This window comes from Amborella trichopoda, chromosome 6 (genome assembly GCF_054954075.1).
Source record: "Amborella trichopoda isolate Santa Cruz 75 chromosome 6, AtrichopodaSantaCruz75HAP2 v2.0, whole genome shotgun sequence".
NCBI classification, from domain to species: domain Eukaryota; kingdom Viridiplantae; phylum Streptophyta; class Magnoliopsida; order Amborellales; family Amborellaceae; genus Amborella; species Amborella trichopoda.
Window position 1 is genome coordinate 38,115,634 of NC_142341.1, and position 14,671 is coordinate 38,130,304.

A 14,671-nucleotide genomic window follows, 5' to 3' on the forward strand; every position below is an offset into this window, starting at 1 on the left:
TCCATGTAGCCCTCTATAAAGGAGAATAATCCATTTTTCCTTTGCAAAGGCCTTTCAAAATTGAGAAAGCGTTTGGATTTCTGGATATTATCCAGGCCTCCCAGCAAAAACCCATATTTGGTAGCCTTCCTTCGCAGACACAAGGAATGCTTAAAGAAGGAAGTCCTTTCCTTGGGGAGATTGCATAGAATATTGAGGATGCTGAAGCAAATGCGATTGAGAAAAAGAAAGCCATAATGGGTAAGAAGTGGTCACAAGCGCTCTTTTTCCCAAGATTTTGTAACTAAAAAACATATAGTGACCCTTTAGTAAGGCTCAAGTCACTAAAACATGGACATCTCACTACAGGGCTAATTATATAGAATGTGTATATGAGAAAGGTAATTACAGTATTTTATATTTTATGATAATGTGGCTATAGTATAAATATTTGTGATTTATTTATATTTTTATTATCTATCATTTGTCTATACAAGAAGAGTTTGTATATTCATATAATTAATAGACACAAAGAGTCTCTTTAGAGAAATCTGAGACTCTTAACAATTGAAACCCATGTATCCTCATGTGATGTTGACCACCAAAAAGCACTTCGCAATTTTCTTCACTCCCCATTCCTCTTGTGATAACAAGAGGACATGGAACTCCTCAATTACATTCTGATTGAATTCGATCCCTCCCCTTTTCTCGAGATTTGCCACCTTCCCCAACTTCTCATATATGGTTAATTCTCAAGGAGGAATAACCTTCTTGGGTAATTTTTGCCAAATCAACTCTATGAGAAGTTTGGTGTACGTCTTATCTATATATGGTAAGGTGTACACTACTCAGCCGAGTTCCCGCTTCTACTAACCCGATTAAAATAGACTATAACATAAAAGGTGTGGTTTGCATCAGGTTGCAATATTAAACAATCTAATTAAAATGCACCTCTAAATTTTATCATAAATGTAATTTGGATATAATTTTTTTTTAAGATGGCTTGAAAATCTATTTTCATTTCTAATTATCAATTTTTAAACTCTAAAAATAGTCCAAATCAAGTAGATTTATAAACACATGAAAATCTTGAAAATAGATGGCCTAGATAATGTGTTGCGAGATACACTATTTCGCAGACATATAATATCTTTTTTCATTTCATATTCATACATTTCGATGTCGAGATGATCAATTAGAGGGCTTTCCAACATCCAAATAACTTTTTATGATGGATTTTTGAGGTGCACCTTTCATTCTACATTTTAAAGTTGTAACCTTATATAAACCTTTTCTTAAAATAAATGTTAATTAAAATATGTTATTTTAAAATATATATGACTATGGAAAATCTTTTTTATTTTATAGTTTACTAATATATAATTCCTTATAAAATGTAGATGTATAGATATTTCATATATTTTTTGCAAATAAACCTATTTATAATGGCATGCTTTTAATTTGGTATAAACTATTTTATACATAATCGAAATTTGATATCAAAAAATTCAAAAACGTTGAAAGGCGTCATATTTTTGGTCATTTTTTTAAAACATTTATGTAAATTGTTACGGATAATTTCCAATAATAATTTACCTAAAAAATTAAGGAGTTGCTATAATGGCAATATTTTAAGGGTGCGGTTTCTATAAGGTTGCCACCTTAAATAATCCAATTAAGGCACACCTCCAAATGTTATCATAACGGGCATTTTGATGTAAAAAATTCTTAAGATTATCTTAAAATCTATTTTTATATCTAATTATAAAATTTTAAACTCCAAAAATAATTAAAATCAAGTTGATTTATAAATATATGAAAATCTTGAAAATAGACGGTCTAGATAATGTGTTGCAAGATGTACTATTTTTAGGACTCAATATATATATATCTATATATATATGGGTGTAGTTGGCATCCAGATGCATTTGTAGGTGTAGATGTAAGGTGCACCTTCAAATTTTATCATGGTATATAATTTTGATGTAAAATGTTCTTAGGATTATCTCAAACTTATGAGTGGGAGAGCCAAAATGCATTTGAAGTTTCATCTTTCTCTTTGAATCATATTTCACATTTTTTTTAGGTGCTAGATCTTTCTTATTTGCTCTGTCTCTCTCTTGGTGTATGGCAAATGCCTTTACTTATTTATTCAAGTGATATCTGCAGGTAAGTTTTGAGGCCAATAAAGAATAGTCCTAGAGACAAATGCTCAACGTACACCTAGCCAAAGAAGCTTTTGAATACTACCAGTGCCATCAAGAGAGCGAACTACAAGAAATATATGTACTAGATCAATATGGTTTAGAAGACTTATGTAGAATATTTGGATATTTTGTTGTCGCGTTTCACTAGATCTGTGGATGAGGAAGCAATTGGGCATTGTTTCAGATCAAGTTGTAGCTTTGGAGGAGAAGATTGAAGCCATTTGAACTGACTTCGAGCTCAGATTCTCATTGTCATCTTTCTTTTCTTTGCTTGTATTGTGTTTTGTGAATAACCATTGTATATCCTATACAACTTCCAAATATTAATCAAATGGGAATGTTTTGCCACTTGTTTGCTTACTACCAGTACTTCGTTTTTTTTTTCCAAATATTAAGTGTTCATTGTCAATGACTTCGGTCCAATCTAGAATGTCCAATAACAATATGTAGAGAGAGAGAGACCATCCACACTCATGATACTTGAAGGTGGAGGCTAAGATATACACATCAAATTTCAGCATGTAATTCTTATTCTCTATGGTTTTTCTATAGATTGGCAACGCAACACGAAAAAATTGCTAGTGTCCTTTACTAGTGTTAAGTAGCCCACAAAGAGGTTGCTCTATACAAAAACCTGCAAAGGGGCTCAAAAAATGCTTTACATCCAAAATATAAATAAAAAGTTTAGATATAAAAAATGAGGGACCATATGCTAAAAAACGTGCTAAAAAGAATCCCATGTTTGTTGTCTTGTGTTGCTCCTCTTTAACGAGAACATCGGATGTTGACCTGGGCTCTCCCAATGAGTAACTCTATAACAAATGTGGGACTCATCCACAAGGGTCGGAACAAAATGTTGTAGTTGCATCAAACTGCATGTAAAGGGCAAAAAATCATCACCAAGCAATATATAATAGGTTATCACTAAGAGGTTCCAAATGTCATGGCCAAAATAAATCATAGATATATACAAAAGAATAACTTGTCATACAAGTGGTGAGAGTAAGAAAAAAAAATAGATAAAAAGAGTATAAGGTAATCAATATTTAGAACATAATCAATATTTTACCCCTGCAAGGTGTGAATAACTACTTTTTGACAATGAACAAGTGCGTGAATTATGTCCCACTTTGTTGCATCTATGACATGTAAAAAGCTTCCACGGCTTCTTTTTTATGGTGCTTTAATTCTTATGGTTGAAGGGCGACCCTTTGTTGCTGTCAGCATTGGGTTTTACAATACAATATCACTTGTTGAACAATCTAGATTTATTTCACGTGTTGTTGAAGCTACTCCCATGTTGCTTTCATTGCCCATAGTGCAAACTTGTGTTGCATTTTCACTACTTTCCTCATGGATAGCCCTTTCCCTCAATTCTTGAAATCCTAACAACACTACATCAAAAACACGTGTAGATTTTGCCCCAATCTCTGCAATGTTAATTACTTCGCGACTTAAATAGTTGAATCGTGAGAATAGAGAATCCATAGAATTTCCCATCACTACTTTTTTATGCTCATTTAATAAAGCCCATTTTTTGGCATTTCTTGTCCATCACCTCAAAATGTATTGGGATGGGACTTCTTGAACATGCTCACGATGCAAAATGGCTAACATATATCTACAAAGGTACTCAGAAAACTCAAGCAATTTTCAGCTACAAGTTGCATCGGTTTTGGAGACATCAAATATAACAATATATTCTTTGCTATTTTTTCATATGTGATCAACTTGTATGTGTTGATTGATCCATCATCCCTAATTTTATTTACCACAATTGATATCACTTCATCCAGTTCCTTTTGAAACTTAGGAAACATTGTTCTAGTATAAGCATCTGTTGCTTTTTTCTCCATAGGTAGTCTTGTGTTCAAAGTTGGTATAAAATAAGAAGTGAGATGATCTAAATAGGATTCATCATTGTAGCGGCGATCAAGAGCTTCTTAATATTTAAGAACAAATTCTTGTAGTGTAGTTTGAGAGTTAAGAAACCATGAAAAAAATGGTTCATACTTTCACTTCGCTGAGTAGTAGAGCAATTTGCAAAGAATGTATCACGCAAGTAGACTGGTATCCATTGATGTCAAATATCATATAATGATGCTAGCCAGTTATTTTCCTTCAGCTCATACTTATCAATAAACAATCCCCACGAACTCTCGAACTCTTCAATTGTTTCGGTCATTTGGAGTGGGAGAGCCTAAATGCATTTGGAGTTTCAGAACTTACCTGCAAAATCAAAGACACAACCATCCTATGGTCTTAAAAAAATAGTAATTCATTGTACTGCAAAACCAGTCACACTCTTTAAAAAAATTTAATACGATATTCAAATCCACTAAAATGTAAAGCCTTAACAATAGAAATCAAAGCAACTCCTAAGCTCTAATGGAGAATTCCACTACAAAAGTCAATCTTAACAAAGAAACCATAACTTTTGACAAAAAGTGCCACCGTAATAGTAAATTTTCATAGAGAAATTTCCAATTTCCAATTTCCAATTTCCAATCAACAGTGCTTAAGTAATCAGCCACATAAAAAAATTACTTGATGATCTACTGTTTAAATCACAAAGTAATTGTTATGGAAATAAAACTTTGATTTTCATTTTTTTTCCTTTTTGCTATAAATAAGCATAAATAATTGCAAATAACAAAGAACTAACCCCCAAAAAATTTAAATACAACCTCATTTTGAATTTTTTTGTGATTTTTCTAAGTGAATCGCTGCAACTCAAATAATTCAGGGTAAACAGTACTGCGATTTTTTTTTTGAGTGATAAAATGGGGTGGTCTAAGACTCCACTCTATTTATTGGGGCAGTTGGTTTTTCTATAGCGATATTTGATCTATTGAAAACCAGAAGTGGTGCCCTCTTTCATCTCCTCCACATCCAAGGAGACTACAATCTTCTTCTCCAACCATCTCTAACCTTCTTCTTTGCATCAAATGATGAAAACTCTATAGAAAAAGCCCTAAAATTCCCTAGAGAGAGAGATTGAGAAAGACAAAGAGAGATTGAGAAACACTACCCCAATAAAAATGTGATACAGAAATACAAATTTATAGAGAGAGATTGAGACATACGAGCCCCAAAAAAAAAGAGATAAAGAGAGATATTGAGAGATGCTTTACAGGAATACCTAACCCCAATAAAAACAAGAAATAAAGATACAAATATAGAGAGATTGAGAAATACCTACCCCCAATAACAGCAAGATATAGAGATACAAATATAGAGAGAGATTGAGAAATACAGAGAGAAATTGATAAATACAGAGAGAAATTCATAGATAGAGAGATTGAGAAATACAGAGATATAGCATACCTGATTTTTGTTCTTCAACCTTTCTCTGAGACTTTGTGACTATGCGAGAGAGAAAGATGTGTTCTTAGTAGCAACGTCTCTTTTTGTTTTGAGCGGACCCCTGTGTTCTTCGTAGAGATATAAGAGGAAACCAGTGGGATGGGGAGGAGAGGGAGAAAAAAAGGGACAAGGACGAGAGCAGCAACAGAGCCAGAGTTTTTGAGAAAAACATGACCCGATGTGGCCAGTTATAGGAAACGGTTAGCCGGTGAAACCATTTCTTATCCCAAGATTGAGAAGTAGATCTAACGGTGATCCTTAAGGATCCTATACAAGAAGGTGTGACATGATGTGTGTGTATATATATATATATATCCATATGATAGCCAAATTGTTGGCAGAAATCTCCTAACTCTTTTTTACTACTTAAATTTTGTTTATCAAGTTGCTTTTTGAGTTTCAGATCTGTACATAGGGCTAAGCCTTCAGCACAGATTTCTGAAGATAATTCTCCTAAAGTATATTGAGAGTAATTGATTACACCACAATTTTTATTTTTTAGACGTTCTTTAACCTTTTCAGCAAATAAATAAGGTAATCCTGCTACGAATTTTTCTTTCCAGTGGTCAAGATGACTATCTTCGTGTATGAGTAATCGAGAGAAAAAGACGTATTTATACCATTTGTAGTGTGATAGTGTAGGACATCGTAGATTAGATAAAAGATCAGCAGTTCGTGCTGCAAGTATTGAAGTATTTCCTATAAAATGAAGGGCAATTGTATAGATTAAGGAATTGACAGCATCACTTTCAGAACATACCATATCCTGGTTGTGTTCATTTTTTGCTGTCCATTGTCGAGTATTAGTTAATATTTGTTGTTTTGTTTGTTCATTGAGATAGGAATCCCACCATCCTCTTAACCATCCGGTGAATCCTGAGACTATAGCTTTTGCTATTTCTTGGTCATGGCTACCAGCCATTTTACATGCCGAAGCATACATAGTCATGTGTTTCATTGTATCTAATATTCGGTGATCAGAAATTCCATCAATATTCCAATCTATAATCGTTCGACCCGTATATGTAGAAGTATGACTTGTTAGGTTCTTTTCTAATTGGATATCAACTGGGGTTGGTCTTTTATAATATGGTCGGGCATTTATTGGTTGCCAATTTTTACTGTAATTGATTCGATTTATAGTATCTGGAGTAATTTGAATTTCAGAAAATGCTGTTTGCATATTTTTTATTGTGTTGGCAATTGGTGGTTCCATGGTTTCATTGGTTTGGAAAAGTATTTCTTCTTGTAGAGTCATATTATCATGTTCAGGGATTTTTGCTTTTCCTTTATCATTGTCTGGGAGAACAAATGTTTGTTTGGGATCTTTTATTTCTAATTTGGATAATTTGGAGATTAATTGATCCATAAGTGTTTTATTATCATTGCCTATAAGAAATTTTTCCTCATTCAGGTCAGGAGGAGGTTTAAAAAATAACTGTTTTTTCTCCTTATAAATGGGAGGATGTAATAAATTTTCTATTCTATTAGTTTGTATTCCAAGTGTATGGAGGCAGAGATTTGTATAATTGTTTTGTTCAATTATATGTGGAAGTAATTCTATACGAACTATATTTGCATTATTGAGTTTATATGGTGTAGCTACTGTTTCATACACAACCATTTGGGTTGAGGATGAAGATGAGGATCCTATATTTTGTTCTGGAGTTTTAGTAGCTGATACCATTGTAGCAACTCCTTGTATTTTCAAGCTTTGTTTTGGAGGATGTATGGCTTTAATTGTATTTCCTTCAGTAGTATTGAATACTGTATATTGAGTTTCTAGTATATTTATTTCAAAATTAGGAATAGGAATACCTTTTTGGGTTAAAATATCTTTTAGCCAATCGAAAAAGCATGTTCCTTTATTTCCCTTTTTTCTCTATTTATTAAATCTTGAGTGAAACAATTCTACTAATCTAGGTTCAAACTCTTTTACATACCATTCTCTAATATTTTTATTTTCTGGAGATAAAACATCTTTTATAATGTATTCTTTATCGAATGTTTCTTCAAGTTGTAATACTTGAATGAACTCTGCCTCAGCAGATTCTTCTTGAGCTTCTTTGTATTGGGGAATAATGATATTATCAGACGTTCGTAGGAGTCCATCAATTTGTGGTTTTGGTGTTGATGGAATATTTATGATAGGAAGAATTCTATTATAAGTAGTAATAGAATTTCTTGGAGGTTCTGGTTCTCGAAAGGAATAAGTACTCGAAGTACCTGAGATGGATGCATGATCCATAATTCTATTATTTGTGGTGAACTGTATTTCAATATTTCCATCTGTATATTCAATAATTTTGTCTGGAATATTTTGAGTAGATATTTGTGATGGTTGGTTTTCATTATGGATAGACCATGTTTGGGGTAGAACAATATCTGACCATGATATTGTTTTTGGTATAATTGTATTTGATTTTTCCATATTGGTTTGAAAAAATATTGTTTGTCCTCTCGTATTTATTTGGAGTACATTTGGACATAATGTAGTCATTACTTTGTAATAAATTCGATAAACAATGGCTATATTTTGAGAACCCGTCATCATATTAAATCCTTGAGTTTTGAGATTTAAAGATAAAACATTTAAAATATTTGGATCTGTAAGAAATACAGAATAATTTGGAAAACAGTTGAAATATATTGGTCCACTACATAAACTAGATTCAACCATACCTAGCAGTGAATCAGAAAATCTATTATGCCTAGTATCGCGTAAGCAGACTAAGATAGAATTATTTAGTCCTAAACGAGTCAAGGGTTTTACAGTTATTTGAATTAATCCTATATGTAAATATTTATAATTTTTATTTTTATAGACTTGTAATATCTTTTGAAATAGTAGTTGAAAGTCTTCTTGATTACTTGTAACAGAGAGAGTCTCTTCTACTGTTTTAATAGCATATCCGATTTTTAGGTCGAATGTGCCTTTCTTATAGACATCTGTTATTGGAACCTTAGGTATGTTCCAAATTAGAAAGAAAAGATCCCAAACAAACAATTGTTCTCCCAGACAATGATAAAGGAAAAACAAAAATCCCTGAACATGATAATATGACTCTACAAGAAGAAATACTTTTCCAAACCAATGAAACCATGGAACCACCAATTGCCAACACAATAAAAAATATGCAAACAGCGTTTTCTGAAATTCAAATTACTCAAGATACTATAAATCGAGTCAATTACAGTAAAAATTGGCAACCAATAAATGCCCGACCATATTATAAAAGACCAACCCCAGTTGATATCCAATTAGAAGAAGACCTAACAAGTCATACTTCTACATATACGGGTCGAACGATTATAGATTGGAATATTGATGGAATTTCTGATCACCGAATATTAGATACAATGAAACACATGACTATGTATGCTTCGGCATGTAAAATGGCTGGTAGTCATGACCAAGAAATAACAAAAGCTATAGTCTCAGGATTCACCGGATGGTTAAGAGGATGGTGGGATTCCTATCTCAATGAACAAACAAAACAACAAATATTAACTAATACTCGACAATGGACAGCAAAAAATGAACACAACCAGGATATGGTATATTCTGAAAGTGATGCTGTCAATTCCTTAATCTATACAATTGCCTTTCATTTTATAGGGAATACTTCAATACTTGCAGCACGAACTGCTGATCTTTTATCTAATCTACGATGTCCTACACTATCACACTACAAATGGTATAAAGACGTATTTTTCTGTCGATTACTCATACGTGAAGATAGTCATCTTGACCACTGGAAAGAAAAATTCGTAGCAGGATTACCTTATTTATTTGTTGAAAGGGTTAAAAAACGTCTAAAAAATAAAAATAGTGGTGTAATCAACTACTCTCAATATACTTTAGGAGAATTATCTTCAGAAATCTGTGCTGAAGGCTTAGCCCTATGTACAGATCTGAAACTCAAAAAGCAACTTGATAAACAAAATTTAAGTGGTAAAAAAGAGTTAGGAGATTTCTGCCAACAATTTGGCTATCATATGGATCAAACTCATATAGATAAAACTATACTACATAAAATATATAAAAAGAAAAAACATCGTAATAAACCCAAAAACACACATAAGTCTTTTCCAACCAAACAGAAAAAATATAGAAAATTTTTGAAACGTTTTGCTTCCAAATCATCTCAATAGAATAAAAAGAAATTACCCGTTTTGTTACAAATGTGGCAAAGTCGGCCATTATAAAAGCCAATGCAAAGTCAAACAAAAACTAGACTCCATAACATTAGATGAGTCTATCAGAAATAAAATCTATGATATTATTCAAATATATGATTCGTCTGATAGTTCCGATACAGACACTACCTCCTCAAGTAGTGATACTTCTTTTATAGGAACAATACATAATGATGATTTTTATTGGTCAGATAGTAGTTCTAATACAGAAGACGAAATATGTCAATGTCCTATTACAACTTCTGATATTCATACATTAACAAAAGAAGACAATCTTATTTTAGATTTAATAGAGAAAATATCTGATCCTGATGAAAAAAGAGAAATAATTACTCAGTTTATCAATTTAACTAAAACAAAAACAAAACATATGCCATTAGTTAAACCTCCTGATAATTATAATTTTTCTGATATCATGAAACGTATCAGTCATCATGAAGCCACCCAGAAAGAACCTACTATTGCTGAACTCAAAGCTGAAGTCAATATAGTTAAGGTAGAATTATCCCAATTAAAAATAGAATTCAAATCCTTGAACTACATGACAATACCTCCGAAATAGATATTACTGATACACATGTCATAGAATTTAACCATTTACTCAAATCATATCATCCTAATGATTATCTAACTAAATGCGAATCATCCGCCCGACAATCAGTAAATGTTTTAAATCGAGTAATCACACAAAAATGGTTTGTACTAATAACCATTGTCATAAATGATGAATATGAATTCCAATCTCTAGCTTTGGTAGATTCAGGCACTGATCTGAATTGCCTCAATGAAGGATTAGTCCCTACAAAATACTTTGATAAAACTACCCAAATCCTTAATACTGCAGATGGTAGTAGACTATTTATAAAATATAAGTTATCTAATGCCAAAATTTGTACTGAAGGACATTGTTTTCCTACTCCGTTTATTATGGTCAAAGGACTCAGCCAAGCTGTAATCCTTGGCGTACCTTTCCTCACACTATTATATCCAATCACTATTTCCCATACAGGTATTGAAACAAATACTCATGGTACCCCTATAAAATTTGAATTTCTTGATAAACCTAAAATTAAAGAAATCAATACTGTCAAACAAAATATCAAACAAAAAGAAAATTTTATAAGATCATTACAACTTGAAATCAAACATAAATTATCAGTGAAAAACTCCAAACTAATGACATGATACAAAAAATACAACAACTCAAAAGTTTTATTGAAAAGGAGATATGTAATGAATTACCAAATGCTTTTTGACATAGAAAACAACATATTGTTGGATTACCATATGAACCAAATTTTAGTGAAACAAAAATACCAACAAAAGCTAGACCTATTCAAATGAACACAGAATTATTACAAACATGTCATCATGAAATAAAAGATTTACTCCATAAGAAACTTATACGTCCTAGTTCATCTCCCTAGAGCTGTTCTGCTTTCTATGTCAATAAAAATGCTGAGCAAGAACGATGAATTCCACGACTAGTCATTAATTATAAACCCCTCAATAAAGTCTTACAATGGATTAGATATCCCATTCCAAATAAAAAAGATTTCCTCGATAGACTCTTACATGCTGTAATCTTCTCCAAATTCGATTTAAAATCTGGTTTTTGGCAAATACAGATAAAAGAAGAAGATAAATATAAAACAGCATTTAATATCCCTTTTGGACAATATGAATGAAATGTTATGCCTTTTGGTCTTAAAAATGCTCCATCTGAATTCCAAAAAATAATGAATGATATCTTTAATCCCTTTTACAAATTCATGATAGTTTATATTGATGACGTCCTCGTATTTTCAGAATCTCTTGAACAACATTTTAAACATCTTCATACTTTCATCCATACAGTTAAAAATACTGGATTAGTAGTTTCTGCTAAAAAGTTAAATCTTTTTCAAACAAAAATTAGATTTTTAGGACATAATATAAATCAAGGGACCATTATCCCAATTGATAGATCTATTCTCTTTGCTGATAAATTTCCTGACAAAATTTTAGACAAAACTGAATTACAAATATTTTTAGGATGTCTAAATTATATAAGTGATTTTTACCAAAATTTAGCTCTTGATGCTAAACCTTTATATGACCGATTAAAGAAGAATCCTCCACCTTGGACTGATGTTCATACTTTGGCTGTACAGCGACTTAAACTTAAGGCTAAAGAACTTCCATGTTTAACTTTATCTGATCCAACAACTTCTAAAATCATTGAATGCGATGCTTCTGAATTAGGACTAGGTGGTATATTGAAACAATCCATTAATTCTAAAGAACAATTAATACGATTTACTTCCAAAGCCTGGAATCTAACCCATATATATATATATATATATATATATATATATATATATATATATATATATATATATATAGGAAAGGATCTTGTGCGCCCAGATGCGTACTGCTATAGTAAACACCCACAGCCCAGATTGAATCTGGGCCAATCTGACGATCACAAATGTCTGATAGTGTTTGAATTTTAATTTTTTTCTATAAATCTAAATTACTTAAAATTTTAGGCATGTGTTGTAAAAAAATAAGCAAATCTACTAATAATATAAAAAAAAATTTATATAAAATAAATTGACCAAAATACCCCTGAAAATATTCAGGTGGTATTTTAGTCAATTTTGTTTTCACAAATTAATTTTTTTAATATTTTGATTAGGTGCGCCTTGATGAGAAGAAAACACATCTAAAATTTCAAGTGATTTGTAGAAAAACAAATTAAAATTCAAACACTATCAGACATCCGTGAGCATCAGATCGGCCACAAAATGGCCCAGATTCAATCTGGGCCATTCGTATATGGGTGTATAATAATGACTTCATATATATATATATATATATATATATATATATATATATATATATATATATATATATATATATATATATATATATATATGTATGTTTTCATATTCATACATCTCAATATCGAGATGACCAATTAGATGATTTTTTAACATTAAAACAACATTTTCTGATGGATTTTTTAGGTACACCTTGTATCAACTTTTTCCATAGTTAAAGGATACGGCTTCTTTGAGTACATGTAGAAATGAGTCACCTCTTAAAAATCTCTTTTTGAGATGGATTTTGGACTTAATTTTTAAGGACATGTAATCTCTAATATGGATATCATGGATATGAAAAAAAAATAAAAGGTGTGGTTTCTATAAGGTTGCAACCTTAAACAATCCAATTAAGGTACCCCTCCAAATTTGACCATACCATGTAATTTTTTAATAAAAAAATCTTATAATCATCTCAAAATCTATTTTCGTATATAAATATAAAATATTAACCTTAAAAAATGGTTAAAATCAAGTAGATCTATAAATATATGAAAATTTTGAAAATGGACGGTCTAGATAATATGTTGCACGATGCACTATTTATGGGGACTCAAAATCTTTATTTTCGATATCGAGATGATCAATTAGATGGGTTTTCAACATTAAAACAACATTTTTCGATGGATTTTTGAGGTGCATATGTAATTCTACATTTTAAGGTTGCAACCTTTTATATAATTTTCCCATAAATAAAGTTTTAAAAGTAGAAATAATAATTATATTAAGAAAATTTGGACCATTAGTTTCAATTGTTTTTAGATAGACCACCTATTTGAATCCATCTTTAAGATGGATGCTTTATACATTGGGACAACATATTGTAAATATGCGGTCCAACCCTCATGAAACAATTTTTTAAATTTAAATAAGGGAAAATTTCATATAGAACTCTAATTTCTCTCATTATTTCATGGTAGACCCTCATTCCGTTTTTCTTTCAAGCGGCATAAGAAAACCCTTAAAGATTTTTCCATAGCCCATCATCTCTTATCTCCTTATTTTAGTGACTTTTGATCATAAAAAATCACTCCAAAAAATATTTTTATACCATTTCAAGCCAAAAAAACTTTTCTAATGGGGGGAAGGGAAAAATAGGGTTAAAAAAAGTTTTGGGTTAAAATGGTATAAAATAATTTATTGGGGCTAATTTTTATAGTCAAAAGTCAATAAAAGAGGGAGATAAGAGATGAGAGGGTGCCATAAAATCTTTAGAGGTTTCCTTATGCCACTTGAAAGAAAAACAGAAGGAAGGTCTACCATGAAATAATATAATGAATTAGGGTTCTATATGAAATTTTCCCTAAAAATAACTCTTTTTTTATCCAAAAATCATGTATCCACATCCTATGATAAACTTTCATGGAGAGGCTGATGCCTTAGTATGCTGGTTTAGGGCCCCATCCATATCAAGATTTTAAAAAATGAATCGGTAACCCAGATTAAACACCTCAAAACCATGTTGGAGTAGTGGATCGGCGATTTGGATCAAAGGATTAACCGGATCGACAATATCTGGCATTAAAAAAAAATTCAAAAAATCACGAGACTTTATAATAAGAAAGTCTTATTTTTTAGGTTTCAAAATTAATAATAGTATTGCATTATAATTTTTGTTATTTTATAAGAAAAAATACATAAATACTGAGAATTTGTCTCATGTCTGAGTGTTTGTTATCCATCACATTCATTTTATTATTAAAATAAGATTTAAAATATAACTTATTGTAATAAATGGATCTCTCTAACTCAAAAAACAAAAAAATGAATTATACAATAGTTTTTCAGCTTTTGATTTAATAGAAAGAAAAAAAAACTGTGACCTTCACAATGAACTATCGTGTTCTTACTATACCAAAATAGCAAACGGGTAAAAAGCTGTGACCCTCCATATTTTCATTCTCACCACACATGCTTTCATTATTCTAAAGTTTTTAAATTTTTTTTTTTTGATGAAGTTTTTTTTGTTTGAAGCAACCTTGAATTTCATATTAGTTAAAATCATTTCCAAAGTCTTCCCACATGGTTGCATGCAAGAAGTATATGTTGTCA